Source organism: Lissotriton helveticus, chromosome 4_2, assembly GCF_964261635.1.
Source record: "Lissotriton helveticus chromosome 4_2, aLisHel1.1, whole genome shotgun sequence".
NCBI lineage: Eukaryota > Metazoa > Chordata > Amphibia > Caudata > Salamandridae > Lissotriton > Lissotriton helveticus.
Window position 1 is genome coordinate 6148867 of NC_136064.1, and position 20466 is coordinate 6169332.

General features: G+C 42.3%; 1 protein-coding gene across 1 annotated transcript in view; it reads right to left on the reverse strand.

Annotated features, from left to right (window-relative positions):
* Positions 1–20466, reverse strand: part of LOC144752157 (uncharacterized) — a 412752-nt gene that overhangs the window by 17905 nt on the left and 374381 nt on the right. The window lies entirely within an intron of this gene.

The window sequence follows — 20466 nt, forward strand, 5'->3', positions numbered from 1 at the left end:
CACCCCCTGCACCCTTGCAACATTCGGTATTTACCGATTCGGTAAATACCGAATCGGTATTTCCCATTGATTCCTATGGGCTTCACAGCCCATAGGAATCAATAGGAAATACCGATTCGGTATTTACCGAATCGGTAAATACCGAATGTTACCGATTCGGTAATTCTATTTTAAAAATTAGCTACATCTCCCTCCTTCATATTTACCGATTCATAAATACCGAATCGGTAAAACTCGGTATTTATGAGTCGGTAAATGTCCCTCACCTACATCTGGCCCAAATTCTTCCAAAGAGAAGGAAATGTTTAGGCGCTTCTGTACTGCGAGTGCCCTCTTGAGAGAAACGTTTTGAGGACAGTGATTGCGGTGTGACATGAATTTAAACGAATGAAGCAAAACATTTTACGAGAAACCAAAGTAGTTGCCTCCTGCTGAAATTACATTTAAATGTCAAAATGTTTTTCATGCTGCAGATAAAATCCCTTCCCCGGTCCACACGACGAGGACATTATTATTGTCTGTTTCGCTTCATTAGTACCAGTTTAATGCCTGAATACAGCAATCAGCAGCTGAAAGGTGTCTGCCACTGCACTGCACCACTGACTCTTGATTTGTTTGCGCGAGGTATATTTTTGCTGAAATGGGGGAATTATGCACGGGGGTAATATGTGTAAGTGAGAACAATCCATAAATAACCAGAAAACACCATGGCCATGTATTTTCCATCGCCTTACCTATAGTCCTCCTGTCTGCAGTCACTCAAATAATGCTACAACTCTGTTCTAGAGTGCACATCACAAGCTGAATTGTTTACATACATGCTGTGTTTTATTATTAACCGATTATATGGCACACACTACTCGCCTTTAACTAGAAAGTATAAATGGTGACGTCGCTTTCCTCTAGAATACAAACCAGTGGCAACCCTAAGGGCATGAATGTGTGTCACATGGCACTTTAAAAAAAGCAAAAAAGTGTTTTTTTAAAGGAAATCGCAAATTACCACCAACATGAAGTTGGTGGTAATTAGCGATTCCTTAAGGCTAAAGTGCACTTTCTTTAGTGCTACTTAAGGAATCACAATTTGCGATTCCTTAAAAGCAAGAGCAAAATAAGGAATCACAATTTTGCGATTCCTTATTTTGCTAGTAGGTTTAAACTCACCTACATTGTTCGCAGCCAAATAGCGATCGCAAATGCTGAAATTCTGCGAATTTCAGCGTTAGCGCTCACTATTTGGCTACCTATATCTGGCCCATACTCACTTATTTGCTTTCTCGCCACACTCACCTATTTTACGGATCTACTTGGCCGCTCTTAGTTTACACCTTTAACTCGAAAACGAAGTCCTGAAGACAGCAGCAAGTACAGTTGCACAGTGAAGGTCTTGGCCGCTCACACTGCAGTGAAGACGGCAGACTAAACTCTGCACAGGTTTGCTAATAATGCTTCCAGCTACATACGTCAATTGCTACAGTTCTCCGTGTGTTTGTGATTTTTACTGCTTAGCTCAGCAGAATCAACCCACCGGCCGTCCCTCCTGGGATCTGCTTCATCAAATTCTTGATGAAACTGTAAATAGTGCTATCTCTGAAGCCGCGCGCGCCCTAAGATGGCGCCCGCACCCAGTGCAAGGCCAGGCAGGGGCTAATGCGCTGTCAGTCCAAAGTCAGGCACCGCACCCCGGGCGCATGGATTGACTGGAGCTCTCTGTGCAGAGGGGGGCAGAAGGTCTGCCCTGGGGGATAGCAGCGAGAGGGATGAGCCATTCATTTAAGAAAGAGAAAATAAACCTTATTCATAGAGTTTATCTGGCGTTTATGGCCCCTAAAGCAATGCTAGTGTCAAGCAACATTAAATAGGGCCCTGAATTGGGAGTTAAATCCTCAATAAAGGGATGCAAGGTTGTTTTTTATGTATAAATGGCATTCATGCCAACATTTTTAAACAAGGAAGAGGGATATTTTGAGAGAAAAAAACATCAGGGGGTCCTAATTTTCCCCATTAACATACATTGAAGTAAAGGTAATTTGAGGTGGAAGACAACTAAAATAAAGCCATTTTCTCCTTTAAAAATCGGGCGACTCTCATCGGAATCGGGTCTGTTAGCATGTTTGATATGGTGAGGTATTTCTATAGTGTGCACTCAGAGTGCTGAACAGGGTCAACCCCAAAGATGCAGTCAAGGAGTGTTTAGAAGGGTAGCTCGAATCCAAGAGCGGAAGCGCTGCTTCTGAGCACTATGCGCACGTGTAAGGGCAATGCATCTTCCATAACCCAGCAGACCGAAGCAGGTATGTGCAAGGTTATATGACCTCCATTAGCTTCTTAGTGTTGGTATCAACACTACAAACATTTTACTTTTAAGGAAGGCGATGGCACCACAGTAAGCCTGCGTACACATCCTGAGGTTGCGGCGAAAAATCTTCAAGTGGCTACCAGAGGATACTAGTAAAACAGTCACACAGCCCCTGTTAGAAATGGGGGTCTCTAGTTACTTTTTTAGAATTGAGCACTAAGTTTGGGTTGAATAATAGAGACTTCTTTAAATATCTGCAAATTAGAAGCTTTTTGGGGAATAAGCAAGGTGGATTGGTTGGGTACAATAAAGTCGAGATTATGGAAAAAATAAGAGTAGGGGGGGATTGCTCAATAAGAAGCCTATATGCTAGCTTTGTATGCGGAATGCAGGATGATATGGATAAATACAGCAAGAAGTGGGCAGAAAAACTAGAAGGGGATATAGGGTGGTTTCATGACTCTTTGGATTTAGGACGCTCAGTTCTGTGCTCAGCGTCTTTACAGTCACAACATTACAAAACCATATATTCCCTATACTATACTCCAGCAAGGATAGCAAAGTGGGGGGGGACTGAAGGAACAACATGCCCGAGATGTAATTCAGGAGATGCTGACATAATACATATGTTCGCGCTCTGTCCACAGCTACATACACTGATACGGAATTTGGAACACTTGGTTTCACTAAAGATCAAGCTGGAAATTAAGCCAGTACACATCCTCTTAGGAATTGTACCAGAAGAAGGGGAAGGGCACCAAGAGTTTGTATTCCTAGCTATGGCAGTATATAGATTATGCATCGCCAGGGCATGGTTAGATCCTAACCCTCCTACACTGCAAGCATGGTTGGCTAGTTTGTTGTCTTCATACAATCTGGAAAAGGCAATATATGCAAGGAAAGGTAGGAGGGGAAGGGAAAGAGGGCTGCGGATTTGGAAGCCAATAGCAGACTGGCGTAGCGGGATAGGATAGGACACTTACACATGAAGGATATACTCATTATGAAATATTTTTATTGATTCTTGATGTTATAATGCCCTTCAGGAATGAATTGTATAAGTCGTGTATTCACTATACTTTGTTTATCTCCTTTTTTTTCCAGGCTGTTTTTCTTTTTTGTTCTTGGGTATAATTGAATGTATTTAATACTACTTTGTACTATCGTCTGGCAAATATTGTGCTGAGTTTGAAAAGGAAAAAAAATAAATATAATTTAATAAAAAAAGAAATGGGGGTCTCTACTTGGCAGAGGTAGGTACCGTTGTAGTGTAGTTCCTATTATCCCAATAGGCTCTGCGCATTGGAATAATATCTTCAATAGCATAGACCTAGGACGGAGGTTAACTAGGTCTTCTACTGACGATATTAGACTTAAAGTTTTGTGTGTGCCAGCTAGCTCAGAGTTCACTAGAAACTTTCTCGAATAGGCAAGGAGGATTTTAACCTCCCTGGATAGACAAGAAGGGATTTAGTTTCTGACAACCATAGAACATGACAACTTTGCTCTCCCCTAATCAAGAGTGTATCTCTAGAGTCGTGTGAAAACAAAAGACAACTTATTTTACTCAGTCAGTTCAGTGCGTTCTTAGTTTCACCAGATTGTAGAGAAAAGGAAGAGACGGGCGTGTTCAATAAAAGATGGTATTTATTGATCAGTCTCTTTTCTCATACAAGAGAAATGAATCGCTATTATTGCAATACTTATAGTTAAGTAAAGTGCATACAGTAAAGACAGAATTATAAAATAATACTGAAAAAGCATTGATATGGTTTCTGAGCCATATGATACTTTAAAATGGATAAAATAGATACATACATATATACATTTGACTAATCGTACTCAACTGGTGCTTCTAACCACGCCTACCCCAGTGTACCTGACCTAAGCATAATACGTGGGCGGGAGTAGATAAGTAGCAGTTTAAGTTAAGTTTGTTTTGCCAAGGGACTGACTCAAGAATTCTCTGCAAGGGGTTATTCAGTTCTGTACCTGAGATCTAGAATGGTGGAGGGCTGGTATCTCTTATCCCAGGTCTTGATATTCCAGCTGCCTGCGAGGGCTGCTTGGAAGCGCCGGAGCTGGATTTCTCGGCAGGAGAAAGGCAGCGTCTCGTTCTCAGCGCGTCAGGAAGGCGGGGCAGCGCCTGTGGGCTTCGCTCTCTGCTGGGCTCCTCGGCAAGTCTCGCTGCTCCAATCTCGTCACCACCGCGTGTGTATGCTTAAGGCAATGCCGGTAATATTTATACCTTAAAGGTGCCGAGATTGACGTAAGGATGGACATATATACGTCAATAAGGATGTCATACGAACGGGTTCGTTCGCACATTCTTTTACTGAAGTTCTCGGTGAAATCAAAACAATGGCTACGGGAATTTCCCAGGTCGCTGTAGGTTTGATTTGTTTTGAGAACTCCGTATTCCTTATCAGGGGCTGGAGGAATATCGCTTGTCTAATTAGATGGCATGCGTTATGACCTAATCAGATAACGCGCTTCTGTGCCGTGGTGTGGCTTAATCAGATAACGGTTTTTGCACCGTTGGATGGCTGCTAGTTAATTATTAACCAAACCAGGGTCAGGAATAGGGGAATCGATACAGTACCTATAGAAATACATCACACCCACTCCACGTAGACTATGTCCATATTTACAAATCTAGGCATAGTGAAACTAGTAGCGTTTGTGTATACCGTACCACCCCAAAATACATTCATATGTATTCTGAAAATTTGGAATTATGAAATATACGAAACACAATCACATGTACTGTATGCATAAGCAGTATAATAATGCTAAACATATAACGCATATTTCAAACTCAGCATGAATAAATGCGAAAACAGGTGTCCAACACGCATTCTTCGCCGCATAGCAAGCACCTTAATACAGGCATAACACAACGTTGCCACATTGGTCTAAATGAAAGAAACCAAGTCATGTTCAAGTCCCGTAGCCGTGCTAGTCCAAGGACTCTAGTTATGCGGTCCCGGTAGCCAATGGCTAGGATCGTTTCTTCCCTTGTGGCAGGTGTTTTGTCTGTGACATGGTTTGCCATAGCGAAATAACAGGATCAAAAATAGGATGCCTGCCACTAGTCCCAAAAGGAGAGGAAGTCCGCCAAAGATGGAATCGACAAAGTCTGGAAAAATACCCAGGATGGCTTTGAATGGTGTCAAAATTCCTGAAAACACTGTCTTAAATACACTTGAGACACCACTGGTATCAGAAATATTTAAGATTTCGTTCAGTATTTCTGCGAAATGTATGGGGGAATTTGTTGATAACAATAAATGAATCTCTGCCGTTGTCCTTGCAACTTGGAGATCATACGTTTCTTTTGATGACGTTAGCCTGGTCGGCGTCTGTAGGAGCACTGTCTTCATTCTGCTTAAAGTATCAATTCGAATAGAAGCAATTTTCAAATCGGGCCATAACCTTGCCTCCCTGTCTGGGGAATCGTTCGGGAACAATACCCGTTCACAGCACATGACCTTCCTAGTCACGGTTATGAGATAAGGTTTTCCGGGCAGCAAACTACAACATCTGCGTTCTACTATTAGAATGTAACTCCCGTTCAAGAGTCTCCTAAAGAATGGTTCTATTTGTGTTGCAGGTGTGCCTAGCTGGTAACATGAAAGGTTATTTGAAGTCCCTTCACAGGCTCCATGCAAGCTAATACCCTGACACAGAAGTGTACCGCTTAGTGATCTTGCACAATTATCGCCACTAAGAAACACTTTCTGGCCTTTATTACTGACACATTCGTGTGTATAGGGCAAGTTCCATGTTGACTTAATGTACCCTTTACCCAACCTTTCATACTGGCCTGCCTGTATATATTTTTGGCAGTATTGAAACTGGAAAGTAGTTATCGGAATATTTATTATTCCATGTATTATCCATTCAATGACAGGTCGTTCTGACATTGTCAATGGTAATCTCTCAAGTTTTTCAATGCTCAGAATTGTATAGTCAGCACCCTTCTGTGCCAAACTGATTTGTTTATCAGTAAGGTTAAAGATGTGAAATAATGACGTTGTGTTGATTAAACGCCAAGGCACATAGCCTGAACGCAGATTTTGTAACGTCCAGCCAAGCTGTACAATAGAACGCAACTGGGACTGACCGTGTTGTAACAACAGTAAGTCTTGCGATAATATATCGATTGCTGAAGACACAATGCTGTCCAGAGAATATATTCTGGAGGACAGAGTCATTAACCCATTGTCCACCACAGAAAGTGATTTTTCCAAATTAATACGGTCAATTTCCCGTATTTTCTCTGCTGTCTCAATTTGAGTTTCTTTCCAGGCTTCGTTATAAGCTGCGTATATAGAGGCCGCTATGAAACGTTTTTGACGCTGTTTGCGTGGTCCCATAATGAAATCACGCAAGTCAGCACCTTCTGTAAGTAAAGTTAGGTGTTGCTTAATTTCTGCCAGTGTGGACGTTTGCAGCCATTGAAGGCAGAGCTTGCCCACGCTGTAGGTGGTTACTATCCCTGGATGTTGTCTTTGGGAATATCTAGGGTCTGGCCTGGTCAATGTGAACCCCTGTATTTTGTTCAGGAATCTGTCTTGACAGTTATTTGTATCTGTGGGCCAGATCAACCATTGTTTCCATTCAGGATGTGTTCTGTTTTGGTTTAGTATATGGTTTACGTCTATCTCAACATCTATAGAGCTATTATCGGTCACTGTTGGCTTTGGAATAGACGGTTTGTTTAAATCTTTGATTTTGGCTAAGCCAAGACAGGTAGTTTGTTGAATAGTGTCATTCAAAAATATAATTTGTTCTGGGATCATACAGGCTCTAAACAATGATTCTATACCTTGTACTTGCCAATCTCTTGTACCCCAAACAGTTTTTGCTTCAATATTATTGTTCCAGAAATCAAAACCAAATGTATTCATTCGCTCAAAAAATGAATCTGAATATATCAATTTTGTGTTTGTAAGCATGGTCTTCATACCTGTCTTATTTGACAATTTGAAATAAAATGTTTCTGCATTACTTGTGTTAAACCCTGAAAAGTATGAATATTTATCATAAAATGTTTTCGAGCTACCTTTTGGAGGAGTAGCACAATGTTCCCATTGGTTATAATTTAAAACATTTCTAGGTTGTGCAGATTTGTGTAGATAATGGTTACCATAGTGGTTGTAGCAGAACATTTGATCATAATTAGACGAACCCTGCAAATAATCATGTTCTGTAAATTTAGCAGACATCACAAGATCAGACATCATATCATTAATACTTTCAAAGTCCCAATCATCAGCAAATGTGCTTGGTTTTACAAAGTCACTCAATGAGATCTTGAATTGGTGTGGATACTTCAGGATTTCAACCGGACCATAGATTTCATAATCAGTTTTGTCCCATGCTACACAGCCTGGTATAGGATTGGCTGTGAATTTCACTGAAGAAAGTTCTCTTTTCTCGACGTGTGAAGATGTGTGTGGTTTAAGGACCAAGTTGATTTTCTGGCTTGCTGTGTCCATTTTAGCATATTTTCCTTCAATGAAATGTCCCAAGCATAGTACCATGATGAGCCAAAGTATGAGGATAAATGCACCTAAGACCACCCAAAATTCAATCCATGGCAAAATCAGATAGGTTTCTTTCAGCTGTTGAAAAAGTTCCTTAGCTTTATCTTTAAAAGTTTTTGTTGATGGCTGTTTCTTAGATTCACTCAGATCTTCAGATGAATCATCGAAGTTGATGAAGTAGCCTGATGCTGTTATGTCAATTGTTCCAATTGCTTCTGGATTACTTTTTGTTCTAGAAGTTTCCTTTGTTTTATCAGCATACTCATATGTTACTTCATTGTAGGTTGGTGTGTCTCGACTAAATGTTTTTATTTGGGTTTTTAGAGGTTCAAGTTCCATTGCTTTGTTGCATATTCCTTGTTGATGTTCTGTTGGCATTTCGAATGTGATTAGCCTCTTAGTTTGAACCTCTGGATTTGTAGCAAACATCGGTGTTCTACTACTTCTTGGGAGTCCACTTGGCCTACTGTTTGTAATCGGCCACATGATTGTGGTTTTACAAAGTCGATGGATACAACTCTGTTCTCCTTTTTACCAGCAAGGGGCGGTAGTACTACTGATCTTGTCCCGTTGATAGACAAGACAGGAACTGCTTTCCTGTAAGAAGGCCCAAATTCCTTCTTTACCGCAATCTTCTCTCTGACTAGATCCCCGACTTTTGGAATCCAGACAGGTCTTGCTGGGACAGGTGGTTTCTCTTCAGTGGTTGTTGGCTGTTGTTTCAACTTTATGTTGCTCAGGTCTTTTCTTGTTTCATTTAAGTCCTGCAAAATAGCCAAACGATCTTTGATGTCAAAGCATTTATCTTTAACCACTGAAGTCTGACTGTCAAGATCTTGGATCATCATTCTAGTCCCGAACAGTAGTTCGTACGGACTGAATCCCCTCAGAGAATCTCTTGGCAGGTTATTTAGACTACATTGGACACTTATTAGATGTTTTACCCACCCAGCTCCCGAACCTAATACCTTTGCTGTTATAGATTGCTTTATGTCACGGTTTTTTCTTTCTACGATTCCGTTTCCCTCAGGATGAAATGGACAAGAGTACCGCAATGCAATGCCCATGCTGGTCATGGCCTCCTTATAAGCTTGAGAGCTAAAGGCAGGTCCCTGGTCAGAATGTAGCATGCCAATTGCGTATGTGCCGATAAAGACTCGCAAATCTTTTATAACAGTTCTGGCGTCAGCAGATCGCTGGGGCCACATCCATATGAATCTCGTACATGAATCCACTGCGACCAAGATATATTTATAGTTACCATCCCTTTGTAAGGGACCACAGTGGTCCAGATAAACACAGGCTAATGGTTTATCTGAGATTAGAAGGGGCGTCTGTGCTGGTCGTCTCACTGTTGATACCTTCATTCTTTGACATATTTCACATTCTAGAACATAGTTCCTTGTCTGTCTTCTCATTTGTGGCCACCAGTATCTCTGCTTTAGTAATGATACTGTGGCTGAAACCCCAGCATGTACAGAAGCAAGCCCTTCGTGTGCCGCTATGATGAGTCCTAACCTATGTTCCATGTTTGGAATTGCCCTGTCCCCCACTCCAGGGATTCGAGCAAACGGAACATTATTTGCATCAGTTATGTATGAGTACTTTACTGGAAAGCCTTTTGGGAGTGTGTCTATCGCTTCTTTTACTGTAGCGCTGACAGCCCGTAATATTTCGCTGTCTATTTTTGTTTTTGACCGGGTGATGGCAGCTACGGAAGCCGTTTGCACAGCTGCCTTCGCGGCCTCATCAGCCAATGAATTCCCTGCAACGTGAACGCCATCACGTTGATGACTCAGTGTATGTATCACGTGAGTTTTTTGTAGTTCTTTTTGTAAAAGAACTACTTGTTCCCAAAGCATTTTATGCTTGATTGTGCCACCTTTCGCATCTTTAAAACCATTCTGAACCCAGATCTGCAAGTATTCATTATAAGACTGAACGCAATAATACGAATCGCACACTATGAGTGTGGGGAATTCTCGATCGGTATTTTCAAGCGCCATCTTGAATGCCAGTAGTTCTGCTCGCTGAGCTGTACAATCTCCTAGAGATTGCGTTTTAGTGACCAGTGGTTTAAATTTTCCTTTGTGCCAGTGACCTTTAACAATCGCGCACGCAGCACTGTAAGCTTGTTTACCCCCCACTGCGGGTTGTGCTGATCCGTCTGTATATATTATACAGCCGTAATGTTCTAGAGGCAGAATTTCGGTTGGCGGAGGACATTCAAATTCATATTGAAGAAATTCTTGTGTTTTTAAGTTGGGATCAAATTCGTATACCACGTCTGTTGCAGCAAGAGAGTTAGCCCACTGTATCCACCTTGGATGGAGTGCTTTAGCATTCGGAATGCTTGCCTTAGTTACCGCCTCCAGGGCTGGTATCGGTGTCACGATGATTATTCGTTTACCTTGTGCTAGGGCCCGCTCCTTTGCTACAGCAGTCTGTACCGTGGTCAGAATTTTTTCCGTTGGGCTAAATTTCATTTCAGCTTTTGTGTACAAGTGTGATTTGTATGCAATTGGTACCTTTTCTCCCTCATTAGAGGTCAGTTATGTGAATCCGCATCTTCCTGGGATGACTCGAATCACAAGGTTGCGTGTGTTATCACGTGTTTGTAATTTTGTTTTAATTAACATGTCTGTTTGTAAAGATCTCAAAATTTCTGTGTGTTTTTGAGTCCAATTGATTCTTTTAAAATCTGGTTTTATTAGATCATAAAGGGGTTTGACCCTTTCTGCGTAATTTATAATGTAAGTTCTTCCGAAATTTAGGAAGCCTAGAATTGATTGTAGGTTTTTTAGTGTTCTAGGTGCTTGGATTACAGCACATTTCTCTAGGAAATTGTCAGCCAGGCTTTTGCCTTCACTTGATAGTTCATATCCTAAAAACAGGACTGTTAGATGGGCAATTCTTGATTTTTTACAGTTGAATTTGTAACCCTCTGTTGCGAACCCAAGTATTATGGTGTTCACTCTCTTCAAGTGAGTATCCAAGTCATCGTCTGTTAGATAGATGTCGTCGACATAAGATAATGCCTCGTCATCATATGTTTGTAGTAATTCTGTTACTCTCGCTGAGAATAATCCTGGGCTGTTCTTGAACCCCTGGGGCAAACGACAGAATTTTTTTTGCGCGCCATTTATTGAGAACGCGGTCAAATATCTGCTTTCTGGTGCTATATTCTGACAAAAGAATCCATTAGAGATGTCTAATGTTGTTTTGTATTTTTTGCGCACTATGTTATTCATTAGTGCAGCACTATGCGAGTTTTGTACTGCAAAGGTTTTGCAACATGAGTTCAGGTGTCTGTAGTCCAAAACAAGACGATATGAATTGTCTGGTTTGGAGACAGGAAACAAAGGGTTGTTCATTTGTGAGGTGCAAGTTTCAATCACCCCCTGGTATTCAAGTTGATCTAGGATTTCTTTTACCTGTTTTTTAGCTTCTTGCTTAATCGGGTACTGCCTCTGTGCAGTAGGTTGTGATTTTAACTGGATTTTGAGGAGGAGAGTCCTCATCCCATCCCACATGATTTTTATATAAAGCAGGAGCTTGAGCTACTGCCCACTTTCTTGCAAGTGTATATTTTTTATGAATTGGGATATGATTTGAGAAGGCAGGCATAATTATTTCTTCGCCATGTGGGCACTCCCTGACAAACTCGGGTGGCCAGTCTCGTTCAGCTAGAAGGATGTCATAGCCCTCGAAGAGATTATCCCAAAATAGACCCCTTATTTTTCTAGTCTTATCCCCCTCTATACGTAATGTTATTTCATATATTTTATGAGGTTTGCTAACTCTGGTATCGGCAGTTTCCACCTGAATGTATTCATTCGTGTCCACTGTCTCCAGATGATTCATAAGGACTTTGCGAGCTATGCTCACTTCTGCTGCGCTGTCTAGCATTGTCTGAGCCCATTCTCCGTTTTTCAGCTGTGTCCTCAGTATTCTCGGCATTGTTGATTACTTTAATACTGGCTACCTTCTTTTTTGGAAATTGTAATTTTTTATTCAGATGAGCAGGTTCCTTGTCCTTGGACTTGACGTGCTCTTCCCTGTGTTCTGATCGTCCTTTTCTTTCCGATTTCTGCGAGGAAGTCTGAAAAGATTGAGAGGGACGTGTATCAATATCTTGATATCTATCCGTTTTTTTTATATTATCCCTATTTCTAAGGTTGTATTTTTTCACAGAGGGCTCCCTCTGGGGAGACTTGCGTCCTTGGTCCGGAGATCTTTCTCTCCGCCGAGGAGACCTTCCTCTGGACTGGAATGTTTTTTCTTTAGGATTGGATTGTTTATTTCCATCCCAGCTCTTTTTTTGAGTGTTCAGATTATTTTTGATAAATACCTTTTCAGGACTTTCAACTAGTTGGGGTTTCACTGGTATTCCACCCAAACTATCTCTTCCTAGTTCTTCATAGGATTTTTCTATGATTCTGGCAATTTCAGATGGTTGGTCTGCTATATTTGTCTCTTTTAACCTCTGGCGGATCGCCAGATTTGCTGCTTCTCCCTTTATGTTGGCTAGTAATATTGCCGAGACCTGCTTGAAGTCTTTCAGTAATTTCATACCGAGAGTTAAAGCGGGTTCTGGACCATATTCATCTTGAATTTGTTTTAGCACATCTGGAATTACTGACATGGATGGTACACCATGTGTTTTTGTGTAAATGGAAGCAAAGACTGTTCCCCAAGTGTCACAGTCCTCCACATGTGGTGCGATTCCCATTGGAAGACAGATAGTCAGAATCCTGTGTTTCTCAACAGAGGTGGTATCTGGAAACACCGCCTCTATCGGAGTGATTTTTTGTGCTAGCCAGAAAGGTATTTGTTCCCGTTTTGCGGGTACTTTACCTAGACAGGACTGTATGTTCTGTGGTGTAATTTTATTTGTGTTCCCCTGATGAGGGGTCAGCTGTGGAATTTTAATTGCTGGTTGGACTGTTGAAGTCCGCATTACATATTGGACTAATTGTCTATGTATTTTTATTAATTGTTTTAGCTGTGCTAAAAGGTCTGCTGCAGGCATTTCTTCAATGTCTGGATGTGGTGTGTATCCGGCTAGGACCGGCCACGTTGCTCCTGGTCTACCTAGTGGACCGAGCCTGGTGATGTGATTATTATGTTTTAGGGCGCCATTAAACAAGAGCAGGTGCTCTTGGAATTTGAGTGGTATTTCCACCTCCTCAAAAGGAATGTACTCATTAGGAGGTTCCTCTGTTTTGTAATAGTGGAAGACCTTTGTTACAGCGTTTGCTGCTGGAAAATTTATCCATGAATAGAATACCTCTGTCTGCCGATATTCGTGTGCCTCAATTACGAATATGACTGTACCACCTCTCGATGTCAGTCCATTTTCTATAAGTTTTAAAGTTATAGATTTTCTTATGTTGACCGGGATGAGTATTATATCCGGGTCATTTCCCTGCATAGTAGTATCAGCTGCTACTAGTTCAGCTGCTATTCTAACTGTCTCTCTTTCTTCTTCACTGTCTGTCATTTTACCGACAGGAAGGTTCTTCTGTTTGTTTACAGATCAGGTTTCTACGGAAACAAAGATTAGATGCACAATATTTTGGAACAGTGTATCCTTCAACGTTGAATAAACCAAGAATCATACATAGGAGTCTCCTCCTGCGAAGTTTGGCGGATATGACCTTTCACCCACTCCAGACGTATTTGGAGTATTATGGGAAAAAAGGGGCTCTGTGTGAAAAAGCACGACTGAGTTACTCTAATGTCTTGCGTTAGTTTTATCGCCTATCCAAACCGTTGGGCGCCATGTAGTGTAGTTCCTATTATCCCAATAGGCTCTGCGCATTGGAATAATATCTTCAATAGCATAGACCTAGGACGGAGGTTAACTAGGTCTTCTACTGACGATATTAGACTTAAAGTTTTGTGTTTGCCAGCTAGCTCAGAGGTCACTAGAAACTTTCTCGAATAGGCAAGGAGGATTTTAACCTCCCTGGATAGACAAGAAGGGATTTAGTTTCTGACAACCATAGAACATGACAACTTTGCTCTCCCCTAATCAAGAGTGTATCTCTAGAGTCGTATGAAAACAAAAGACAACTTATTTTACTCAGTCAGTTCAGTGCATTCTTAGTTTCACCAGATTGTAGAGAAAAGGAAGAGACGGGCGTGTTCAATAAAAGATGGTATTTATTGATCAGTCTCTTTTCTCATACAAGAGAAATGAATCGCTATTATTGCAATACTTATAGTTAAGTAAAGTGCATACAGTAAAGACAGAATTATAAAATAATACTGAAAAAGCATTGATATGGTTTCTGAGCCATATGATACTTTAAAATGGATAAAATAGATACATACATATATACATTTGACTAATCATACTCAACTGGTGCTTCTAACCACGCCTACCCCAGTGTACCTGACCTAAGCCTAATACGTGGGCGGGAGTAGATAAGTAGCAGTTTAAGTTAAGTTTGTTTTGCCAAGGGACTGACTCAAGAATTCTCTGCAAGGGGTTATTCAGTTCTGTACCTGAGATCTAGAATGGTGGAGGGCTGGTATCTCTTATCCCAGGTCTTGATATTCCAGCTGCCTGCGAGGGCTGCTTGGAAGCGCCGGAGCTGGATTTCTCGGCAGGAGAAAGGCTGCGTCTCGTTCTCAGCGCGTCAGGAAGGCGGGGCAGCGCCTGTGGGCTGCGCTCTCTGCTGGGCTCCTCAGCAAGTCTCGCTGCTCCAATCTCGTCACCACCGCGTGTGTTTGCTTAAGGCAATGCCGGTAATATTTATACCTTAAAGGTGCCGAGATTGACGTAAGGATGGACATATATACGTCAATAAGGATGTCATACGAACGGGTTCGTTCGCACATTCTTTTACTGAATTTCTCGGTGAAATCAAAACAATGGCTACGGGAATTTCCCAGGTCGCTGTAGGTTTGATTTGTTTTGAGAACTCCGTATTCCTTATCAGGGGCTGGAGGAATATCGCTTGTCTAATTAGATGGCATGCGTTATGACCTAATCAGATAACGCGCTTCTGTGCCGTGGTGTGGCTTAATCAGATAACGGTTTTTGCACCGTTGGATGGCTGCTAGTTAATTATTAACCAAACCAGGGTCAGGAATAGGGGAATCGATACAGTACCTATAGAAATACATCACACCGTTATCCAAATAGGGACCCTTGCTTCTACCCAAGGTAAGAGGGATACACTCTTTAGATAGCCCCTGCTCAGCACCTGGGTAGCTTAGCACGAGCAGACAGGCTAATCCCAAATGCAATGTGTAAAGTATTTGTACTCAAAACACACAGTAATACAGTGATAACACCACAAATGGACACCACACCAGCGTAGAAAAATAAAGTCTCTTTATCTAAACTCAACAAGACCAAACTGACAAAAATCCAACATACAAGTATGAAGAAAGATGACTTTCAAAAGGTTTTAGCAACTGAGCCCATAGAAAACTATGGATGCGTGATTTCTTGCAAAGTACCTGTCGTTGCGACAAAATTCCCCAAGTCAAACAGCCGCAGCCTTGGGAAGCATTGAAAAACAAATTAATGCGTCGTTTCCTGAGACCTTGGTGAATGCGATGCAACAGTTTCACTGGACACAGGGGAGCGGTGCGTCGGGTCCGGTCTGTAGGGTGAAGCGATGCGTAGATTTTGAGAGGACTCTGATCGGCAGGTGATGCGTTGGGGAAAAGTTGCTGCACAGGTACGATACGTGGAAATCGGGATGCGACGGCGAACGATGCAGCGGCAGCAAGCGGCGCTTCGTCAATTTCTTCAGCCGCGATACCTCGATGCGTCGTTTCTTGCAGCGGCGACAGGTGCTGCGTCGTTTTCGGCAGCTGTGCAGCGATGCGGGGAGATACTTTTTGCTCCACGGTGTTGCGGCAGAAAACTGTCACGAGAAGAGCGATGTGTCGATCTTCTTGTGGTTGCGTTGCTTTTTTAGCTCCCAACAGCAGAAACAACCTCCATAGGCCTAAGACAGTCAAGGACACCTCCTGGCAGGTCAAAACTCCCAGCAAGGAAGTTCAGGGGAGCTGGGGGTGAAGTCTTTGTGTTCCTGAAACTTCAAAAAAGGAGGCAAACTCAAGACCTTGGAGACTTTCCTCAAGCAGGGAAACAGCACACACCAAAGTCCTTCTCCTTTCCTTGGCAAAAACAGCAACTGCAGGCCAAATACAGACACACAGCAAGGGAAGTACTTCTCAGTTTCTTCAGCTCTTCTCCTTGGCAAAGGGTCCTCTTGATTCCAGAAGTAGTCTAAAGTTCAGGGATTTTAGGTCTAATACTTAAACCCCAAAATGTCTTTGTTCTCTTTGTGCAGAGAAGCCCTGTGCTCAGTCAAAACCAGTTCTGGGAGGCACTTTGCAAGTGCACAACAACCTCCACTGTCAGTGTGAGCCCTGGCTCAAGATACACCACAGGGGGGCGGAGCTATCATTGTGGAAGGCAGGCACAGCCCTATTCAGGTGCAGGTGCTACTCCCCCAACTACTCCAAATGCAGACTCATTCAGGCTCTCTGGAGCCACTGCACATCCCCAGCCCCTGTCACTCCAAAGTCAGACAGTCAATACACATCCTAGCAGAGGCACACTGGATGGCTAAGCAAGAAAATACATACTTTCTAAAATTGGTAAAAGATGCATTTTAACATTCTGAGTTCAGGCATACTAAACTTTCTTTTCCTATCTGGTTCCCAGGGGCAGTTATGCCTATAAGATGTTATAAGCAAACTCCCCATTCTATCCTATGGGAACAGATAGCCTTACAATAGTGAAAAACGAAATTGGCAGTATTTCACTATCAGGACATGCCACACACATCAGGGCATGTCCTACCTTTCACATACACTGCACACTGCCCACAGGGGTACCTTGGGTCTACCTTAGGGGTGACTAACATGTAAGAAAAGGGAAGGTTTACCACGTCGACATGGCAGTTAACAAACTGCGCCCAGGCCCTGCAGTGGCAGGTCTGAGTTACCTTTTAAGGGTTACTCATGTGGGTGGCACAATCCGTGCTGCAGGCCCACTAGGAGTATTTGATTTACAAGCCCTAGCACACTTATTGCACTTTACTAGGGGCTTACCAGTAAATCAAATATGCCAGTCATGGATATCCAATCATGATAACAATTTACACAGAGAGCATATGCACTTTAGCACTGATTATAAGTGGTAAAGTGCTTAGAGTCCTAAAACGAACAACAACAGGTCAAGAAAAAATAGGAGGAAGAAGCAAAAAGTTTGGGGATAACCCTGCAAAAAGGGCCAAGTCCAACAGCCCCTGATAAACCAAACAAACCTTAATCCTATAATTCCTAATCAGAATTCTTCTACAACCTTGATGCCTCACAGTGTCCTCCCACACAATAGCTTGCTTGCACAACTAACAGTCTACGCTCGTCACCACGCATGCTTGTATCAGATTAACTTGTATTAGCTAATGATTTTACATCTTAAATCTATAAAACTCACTATTAGAGATAGTCTGGCTCCAGTGCTCACTAATTGGCTACACCTTTCTTACAAACATTGACTCCTCTACCCTGCTCACCTTTCTTCTTGCACATCAACACCAGCTGATCCACAAACGTATCATCAAGATCGAATTATAAATCCCTCATGCTCCTCCAGCTACTTTTTTTGGTCACCTTGCTCTCTCCATGACGGTTATTCTGTGTTTACTTTTCTATCCAATCCCTGACTTATATCTGGTACTGGTCCATGATGTTTCAAATCAGCAGTGGCCCCGCCCTTACTAAAGAAGCCTACAGCTTCCCCTTTCTTACCCTCCACCTATTGCCCCGCATCTCAGGCCATTTTTGTCTCTGAAATATTGGTACGGCTTGCCTTCCATTGCCTTGTTCTACATCTTCCAGTTAATGTCCTGCTCAGTGATCTCCAAAGCTTTTTTTGTGCTCTTAACTCAACAGAACCTGCCCTGGTGCTGCCCCTGTTTTGACCTGAGACCCTTGCTGTTTCTCCTCCGGCATCAGCACCACTTTATGGGTCTATTAGTACATCTATAAGCTCCACCTCTTCTAAACCATGACAGCACAAGGAAACTGAGCTGCTGCTTCCGCCTGCACTTCTCCTTTAGTCCTTCTTCTGTTTCTACTTGTTTTGCCTCACATCCTCCACCTGGCATGCATACAGGAACAGTTTCCATTTACTACTTTTAAATTGCTCAAGAAAGGAAGAGTGGGATGCGCCGTTAATGTTATTGTTCAACCACAGTGCCATTTCCAACCTTATTAAACTAATCTAATTTGAACACATTATTTTTATTTGTATCTGTTCAATCACCTCTGCCCAACACAATATTGTTCTTCCAATCGGTTAATCAGTCAGTAGCTTCTCAGGTTTAAACCTTACACCTATCACACACTTACTTCATTATCCCACCCTCTTCTGTAGACTTCCCCATGGTAGGTGCCTAACAAGTTCTTTTGTGCCACCCTCGAGACTCTCACACATCAATGCCTTGTGTTTTCTACTGGTTTACTTCTCTTCTTTACATGTTATGCTCCAATTTCATTTCCATTCATGTCATTAAGCTCCATTATTCCTTACAGAACATGTCTCTCTAACTTCATCCTCCAATTTCTACATACACTGTTATTAATAGTACATAACAAACTAGGTAGAGGTGATCCAGTTATCTTAAAATACCACATATGTTGTACCATTTATAACCCTGAAAGATGCTACTGCTTCTGTTTCCCACTTCTGATTCCACAACCTCATAACTTTTCTCCATCTGAACTACCACGCTCCCTGATCCGTCCCCCTTTTTTGTACCCGCTTTAATCCTTTGATGACTATCTTTATTTTGGTAGAACTTAAGTATATTTTAGAAGACTTAATAATATGCAGAACCCTCAAACAAACACACAATTTGATCTCAGAATCCCCTTCTTTAACTTCACTAGCTATTAGCAATTCACCTTTCTTCCCACTCACAGTGCAGGTGACACAGTCATGTCTGTTCAACCAAGTGGTGGGACCACATCCTTACTGTTTGGTCCAACAACTTCCATATCCTTTCTACAATCAGCCCATCCCTCTGCTCCTTCCAAGACTTGGTACAAATTCCAAGGATGCCTCAGGCACATCTCCTACAAGGATATACAAGGATATTAATGACATCATGTCCTGGTTAACAGTCTGTCTTAGGTCTGGTCGTGGACCTGCTTGTCACAAAGTGTGTGCCCTTATTGCTGGCATGTGATGAATATATCAGGGCATATGAGGATGTGCCTTTGCATTTAGGGATACGCCAGAACGTGTGTTCATGAGTTCGAACAGGGCCTGTAATGTGGGTGCTTCGCCTTTGCAGCTGTGTCTTGGCATTTAAGTCTGTACTTTATCATATAAAAGCTGAACCTGGGTATATAATGACTGACCTGGGCATATAATGGCATAGCATGTCTGCACCCATGGCACATCATAGCAACACCCTAGGAGTTAAAGGCATTGTAATTAAAATCAGCATATCTCCTCTAGTGACCTCTTAGCCTCTTGAAATTATTGTAGACTTCTCCAATCTCAACATTTCATGTGATGCCATCAATGTCAAAGAGCGTTTGATGTCGTGTCAGCGATTTATGGCATGAATGTGAATCAATTCTGACCAATCTGGCCGACTTGATAAAAGGATTGTGGTCAGTGCCTAAGCGGAAGGAGGCGGCCCAGTCATGAGGTACAGTCTGCCTGTACCACAGAGGCCTATCTATGCATGGTTTAGCAACTTCAATTAAGTGCACCCATGGGCCACATCCGCCTATTGACATGTGCATCATTAAACTCAGTGCTTTCACCACAGGGAGCCATTCTATGTTGACTATGCATCTGTAGCAATTCCGGTATTACTAGACCCATGTACCAGCATTTGCAAAGAGTTTGGTTTGCACTACACACTGATAAGAACACATATGACCCAAACCTAAAATATATGGGATGTTTGGGACAGTTATCCTCTTTTCCTTTAAACATCATGCATGGGAGATAAAATGTTCTAATGAGCTTCTGCAGGTTTTCATTGTCATACTGAATTCACTCCCAATAGTCATGTTCTTCACAGTTTTTGAGTCTCATTGGGGTTTTCTTATAATTGGACATTGCTGGCCATGGAATATTTAGGTCACTAGATAAAATGATTCCACCAAGGAGAGGTTAGGCCCAACAATGTAAATTGATACTTTTGATGATGGGACTCAGAACTGAATCCAGAGAGCGCCTTTGATGTGGTTTGCTCGTTTCCAGCCAGGCCTTTGTCGTCTTCTACATAAAAGACTTAGAGACAAGCTACCGGATACCAGGGCGATGATCAGGAGGAGCATTAGCCCCAGGAGGTAAGTGCATACTGATCAACCTGTCCCTGAGGTTGTACTGCCATGGGTGCTGGTCACGAAGGGCAGAATCTACCACCTGTACGCACCATGGTATTCTATAAAATGCAACAATCTCTGGAAGGATGGTGACCCTGCCTGTGTGCTGCATCTGGTGACCACAGCCTCTCAGTCGCTACTCTCATATTGTGCACGACACACCAGACTAGTCCGTTCAGTTGGACAAAATGGCCACTGCGAGAATGGATGTGCCACCTTCAGTAA